Raw genomic sequence first — 6,265 nt, 5'->3', positions numbered from 1 at the left:
CACATTTTTAATTTATTAGAGTCAGTTGACAATTTTCGAACCATGTAGATATCTTTTCTAAATCGTTTTGCAGTTTGTTTTGATCTTCTGATGACTTTACGAGTTGATAAACGAGGGCGTCATCTGCAAACAACCTAAGACGGTTGCTTAGATTGTCTCCTAAATCGTTTATATAGATATGGAACAGCAAACGCCATATAACACTACCTTGGATAACGCCATAAATTAGTTCTGTTGTAGTCGATGACTTTCCGTCAGTTACTACGTACTGTGGCCTCTCTGACAGGAAATCTCAAATCCAGTCACATAAATGAGAAGATATTCAATAGGCACAATTTCTCTGCAAGCCGCCTGTGTGGTAAAGTGTCAAAAGCCTTACAGGAATCCAGAAATACGGAATCAATTTGAAATTCCTTGTCGATAGTACTCAACACTCCGTGCGAGTAAAGAGCTAGTTTTGTTTTACAAGAACGGTGTTTTCTAAATCCATGTTGACTGTAAGTCAATAGACCGTGTTCTCACTCATGTAAGTTTTATATTTACAAAAACCAATAGCAAACTCAATCATATAAGTCACATCAAACCATACAAAAACAAGCAATTTCCTAATAAATTGTGTAAATATCAAAAAGAAGCAGAAGCAGTAAAACCCCCAGCCAAAACTATTAGGATGAGGCTTGCTTAGTATAATGATTAAATAACAGAATCAAGGAAAAACAGGAGAATAAAGAAAGCAATCAGAAGCTGAAAGGATCATAAAACTATCCAACCCAAGCTTGGGTAGCTCAGTTGGTAGAGCACTTGCCCGCGGAAGGCAAAGGTCCCGAGTTCGAGTCTCGGCCAGGCACACAGTTTTCATCTGCCAGGAAGTTTCATATCAGCGCACACTCCGCTGCAGAGTGAAAATCTCATTTCAGAGATGGTGTTCAAACTGCCCCGTCATGAATAGTATTTTAGAGATGTTGCTGAAGGTGGCGTCCCTTTAAATTAATACACAACCGGCACTTGTATGCTAAACATTTTCTAACACTCTCAAAACTACCAAATGTTTGAAGAATAACAGCAGCTATTTCATCCAAACAAGCCATCAATTCTTTTGGAGTGTTTATCGATGTCTTGTATAGTAAACACTTCCTCTCCCAATACAAAAGCTAATCCATAGGTGCGATATTGAGAAAGCTTCCATGTAAACACATAATAAACATAATGTAACATAAAAAATAATATTGTAACTGTGTAGTCAGGAACTACCAATAGTGATCAAAACTTGCCCTTCCTAGTAGTGAGATGTAACTGTGTTGCAAATCAAATTCTAATGTCACCATGTGGCACACGAAGCAGTCGAAACGCTCTAAAAAGCTGGCCCAAGAAAAGTCCATAGTCACACCCTCTAGCGGGAAAACGGACCCCCTGTGACAGATTTATCATTTAACGAATGCGTTTCTTTGTACCTCCTATAAACAGTAATATCTTGCTACACATCTGTTACTTGACGAGTTATTTGGTTCCGGTATTTGAATAAAGCGCGGAATTTGAAAAAAGTAGGCTATAAAAAGAATATTGTATCCTTCTCAGTGATCAGTGGAGTGACAGTCATTGTGGACGGTGGGGGGGAATTCTTCCTGTTGCATCTAATACGCATCTAAACATAATGCAATGATCTTAAAATAGAACTGGCTCCAGTACTTATACCATTTACGAATCGTAGTAATTTAACAGCACTATCAGTTCTCTGAGACCTGTATCTGACAGAATGGAGAGAAGTATACTCACAGTTCGGAGACAGTTGCCGGATCATACGAATTTCGTGCTTGATCAAATGATCGAAAGTCGCTGTTAAATGATCCGAAAATAATCTCAGGGACGAACTTTGCTTATAGTACTATGAAATCAATGGCTGAACGCCAACTTCATTCGGTACATCGTATCTCTCTACCGTGATCTTCTGATCTCGCAGCTCCACTTATCTTTTAAATAAATATATATACAGGGTGATACAAAAAGGTACGGCCAAACTTTCAGGAAACATTCCTCACACACAGATAAAGAAAAGGTGTTATGTAGACATGTGTCAGGAAACGCTTAGTTTCCATGTTAGAGCTCATTTAAGCTTCGTCAGTCACCTACGCTCAGTGGAGCACGTTATCATGATTTCATACGGGATACTCTACCTGTGCTGCTAGAACATGTGCCTTTACAAGTACGACACAACATGTGGTTCATGCGCGAAGGAACTCCTGCACATTTCAGTCGAAGTGTTCGTACGCTTCTCAACAAGAGTTTCGGTGACCGATGGGTTGGTAGAGGCGGAACAATTCCATGGCCTCCACGCTCTCCTGACCTCAACCTTCTTGACTTTCATTTATGGGGGCGTTTGAAAGCTCTTGTCTACGCAACCCCGGTACCAAATGTAGAGACCCTTCGTGCTCGTATTGTGGACGGCTGTGATACAATACGTTATTCTCCAGGGCTGCATCAGTGCATCAGGGATTCCATGCGACGGAGGGTGGATGCACGTATCCTCGCTAACGGAGGATATTTTGAACATTTCCGGTAAGAAAGTGTTTGAAGTCACGCAGGTACGTTCTGTTGCTGTGTGTTTCCATTCCATGATTAATGTGATTTGAAGAGAAGTAATAAAATGAGCTCTAACATGGAAAGTAAGCGTTTCCGGACACATGTCCACATAACATATTTTCTTTCTTTGTGTGTGAGGAGTGTTTCCTGAAAGTTTGGCCGTACCTTTTTGTAACACCCTGTATATATATAACCATTTTAACATATTTAATCCTAAATGAAATGTAATTCTACTGCAAATAGAGAGATACATAGAATACGTCTGCTCAGTTCGGTGGAGAAAAGAGGAATGAGTATGGATGAGTACGGTTTTCTGAGAGGAGCTTCGCTCCTTGCTTTCATTTTGTTGGCAATATTTGAAAATACAGATCCTCCGATTAATTTCAGCCACAGGTTAGAAGGCCTCGGGAAAGTACGGGGTGGGCTGCAATCTCAAAGGGTGCATGGCAAATACAGGACATGCTTGGATCAAGGAACAGTCTGAATTCTAGTTGTAAATTGTTGTAGTTGTGCTAGGAAAGTCCCTGAGCTTCAAGCGCTAATAGAAAGCACAGAATCTGAAATCGTTACAGGTACAGAAAGCTGGCTAAAGCCTGAAATAAGTTCTGCAGAAATTTTTACGAAGTCTTAGACGGTGTTCAGGAAAGATAGATTAGGCAGAATTGGTGGTGGAGTGTTTGTGTCTGTTAGTAGTAGTTTATCTTAGAGTGAAGTCGAAGTAGATACTCCGTGCGAATTGGTATGGGTGGAGGTTATACTTAACAGCCGAACTAAGTTAATAATTGGCTCCTTCTACCGACCCCCAGACTCTGATGATATAGTTGCTGAACAGTTCAGAGAAAATTTGAGTCTTGTAACAAATAAATACCTCACTCATACGGTCAACTGTGGTCCTGAAAAGGAACAAGATGATGTTTTTGGTGCGAAAGGATCAGCCGTCAGAGAATCCTGACGCCCAGGGTACGCCCGATTGCAAGTCTTATCTTGGTCAGAAATCATTGCAATCTTCGTGGAGGCTCCTCATCCAAAACCACAGGTTTTTTGTTGAATTTCAAGGACAACGCAGTCGCTGGAGAGCGCAGAAAAATGATCTATCTCAGGGAAGCGTCTTGGCTCCACTTCTCTTCAACATCTACACCAACGACCAGCCATTGACCGCAGGCACAAGGAGATTCTTATATGCAGATGACCTAGCCCTTGCTACGCAGAGCTCATGCTTTGAAAGAGTGGAAAGAAACCTGACAACAGCACTTAGAACACTGTCAAGCTACTACAATCGGAACCGTCTCAGACCAAACCCTCCGAAGACAAAAGTGTGTGCCTTTCATTTAGGGAACAGGGAAGCTAATCGTGAGCTACATATTGCATGGTCAGGCATCCAACTCCAGCATCATCACGCACCTAAACGCTTGGGAGTCACTCTCGATATAACTCGAACATTCACAACTCAGTGCAAGAACACCAAAATGAAAATATCCGCTCGAAACAACCTAATTCGCAAACTAGCGGGGACACTGTGAGGATCACACCCACACACTATTCGTTGTTCTGCAATGGCACTGCGCTTTTCTACTGCTGAATATGCTTCTCCAGTCTGGTACAGGTCATCTCATGCCAGACAAGTAGACATTGCTCTCAACGAAACCTGCAGGTTGAACACAGGTTGCTTAAGACCTACCCCAACTGATAAGCTCAACTGCCTGGTTGGAATAGCGCCACCATTCGCAGGACAGTGGCTGCAAACAAGGAGAGACTGAAAGTGGAACAGGACAGTGCCCATCCACTGCACGGACATAATCCACCACAGCCACGGCTGAGATCGCGAAAGAGCTTCCTGAGAAGCTCACCATTTCACCAGAGAAGGCAAGGCTGGAGTTATGGAAGAAGTCGACGCCTCACCTGCAGACGCCAGAAGCTGAAGAACTACCACTTGGACACAACGAGAGCTGTCTGGTGTGGAAATCTTTAAACAGATTACGATCAGAAGTTGGACGATCCCGCGTGACTTCAACCTGAAGAGATGGGGCTTCATAACAGAAGATACATCCTGTGATTGTGGACAAGAACAAACTACAAGCCACATGCTCCAGTGCCTTTTGTGCCCTACATCCTCCACGAAGATTGATCTCCTGCAAGCCACTCCAAGCGCCTTGGAGGTTGCAAAGTACTGGGCACATGTAATATAAATACAATATATATATATATATATATATATATATATATATATATATATATATATATATATATATATATATATATTGATGTGTATGGCTACTGTAAATTTGTATGTTTCTGATTCGAGAAAAACTCATACGGTTATAGTTGGTGGGGACATCAACCTTCCCTCGATATGTCGGCAAAAATACTTGTTCAAAACCGGTGGTAGGCAGTTCCTTCCGAACTGACTATGCAAATGTAGACGAGGTGTGGCTCAAATTCAACAATACAGTAGCAACAGCAATTGAGAGCTTCATACCTTATAAATTGGTAAGAGATGGAACTGATCCCCCATGGTACACAAAACAGGTCCGAACGCTGTTGCAGAGGCAACGGAAAAAGTATGCGAAGATCAGAAGAACGCGAAATCCCGAAGATTGGCTAAAATTTACAGACGGCGCGAAATTTGACACGGACTTCAATGCGAGATGCATTTAATAGGTTCCACAACGAAACATTGTCTCGAAATTTGGTAGAAAATCCGAAGAAATTCTGGTCGTATGTAAAGTACACAAGCGGCAAGACGCAGTCAATACCTTCGCTGCGCAGCGCCGATGGTACTGCTACCGACGACTGTGCCGCTAAAGTGGAGTTATTGAACGCAGTTTTCCGAAATTACTTCACCAGGGAAGACGAATGGAATATTCCAGGTCCGCAGCTCGTGGTCGTGCGGTAGCGTTCTCGCTTCCCACGCCCGGGTTCCCGGGTTCGATTCCCGGCGGGGTCAGGGATTTTCTCTGCCTCGTGATGACTGGGTGTTGTGATGTCCTTAGGTTAGTTATGTTTAAGTACTTCTAAGTTCTAGGGGACTGATGACCATAGATGCTAAGTCCCATAGTGCTCAGAGCCATCTGAATATTCCAGAATTTGAAACACGAACAGCTGCTAGCATGAGTTTCTTAGAAGTAGATACCTTAGGGGTTGCGAAGCAACTCAAATCGCTTGATACGGGCAATTCTTCAGGTCCAGATTGTATACCGATTAGCTTCCTTTCGGATTACGCTGATACAATAGCTCCCTTCTTAGCAGTCATATACAACCTCTTGCTCACCAATAGATCTGTACTTACGGATTGGAAAATTGCGCAGGTAGCACCAATGATTAAGAAGGGTAGTAGGAGTAATCCATCGAACTACAGACCTATATCATTGACGTCGGTTTGCAGTAGGGTTTTGGAGCATATACTGTATTCAAACATTATGAATCACCTCGAAGGGAACGATCTATTGATACGCAATCAACATGGTTTCAGAAAACATCGTTCTTTATTCGCACGAAGTAATGGCCGCTATCGACAGGGGATCTCAAGTTCATTCCGTATTTCTTGATTTCCAGAAAGCTTTTGACACCGTTCCTCACAAGCTGCGGGCCTATAGGGTATCGTCTCAGTTGTGCGACTGGAGTCATTTCCTGTCAGGAAGGTCGCAGTTCGTAGTAGCAGACGGCAAATCATCGAGTAAAACTGAACTGA

General features: G+C 42.6%; 1 non-coding gene across 1 annotated transcript; it reads left to right on the top strand.

Annotated features, from left to right (window-relative positions):
* The first annotated feature begins 774 nt into the window (after window positions 1-774).
* On the top strand, window positions 775-847 carry Trnap-cgg (transfer RNA proline (anticodon CGG)). The gene has a single exon. It is a non-coding gene; the product is annotated as a tRNA-Pro (tRNA).
* Window positions 848-6,265: the final 5,418 nt, after the last annotated feature.

This window comes from Schistocerca nitens, chromosome 9 (assembly GCF_023898315.1).
Source record: "Schistocerca nitens isolate TAMUIC-IGC-003100 chromosome 9, iqSchNite1.1, whole genome shotgun sequence".
In the NCBI taxonomy this organism is placed as follows: Eukaryota; Metazoa; Arthropoda; class Insecta; order Orthoptera; family Acrididae; genus Schistocerca; species Schistocerca nitens.
The sequence above is the reverse complement of the archived record's forward strand: the minus strand, read 5'-3'. Positions and strand labels throughout refer to the sequence as shown.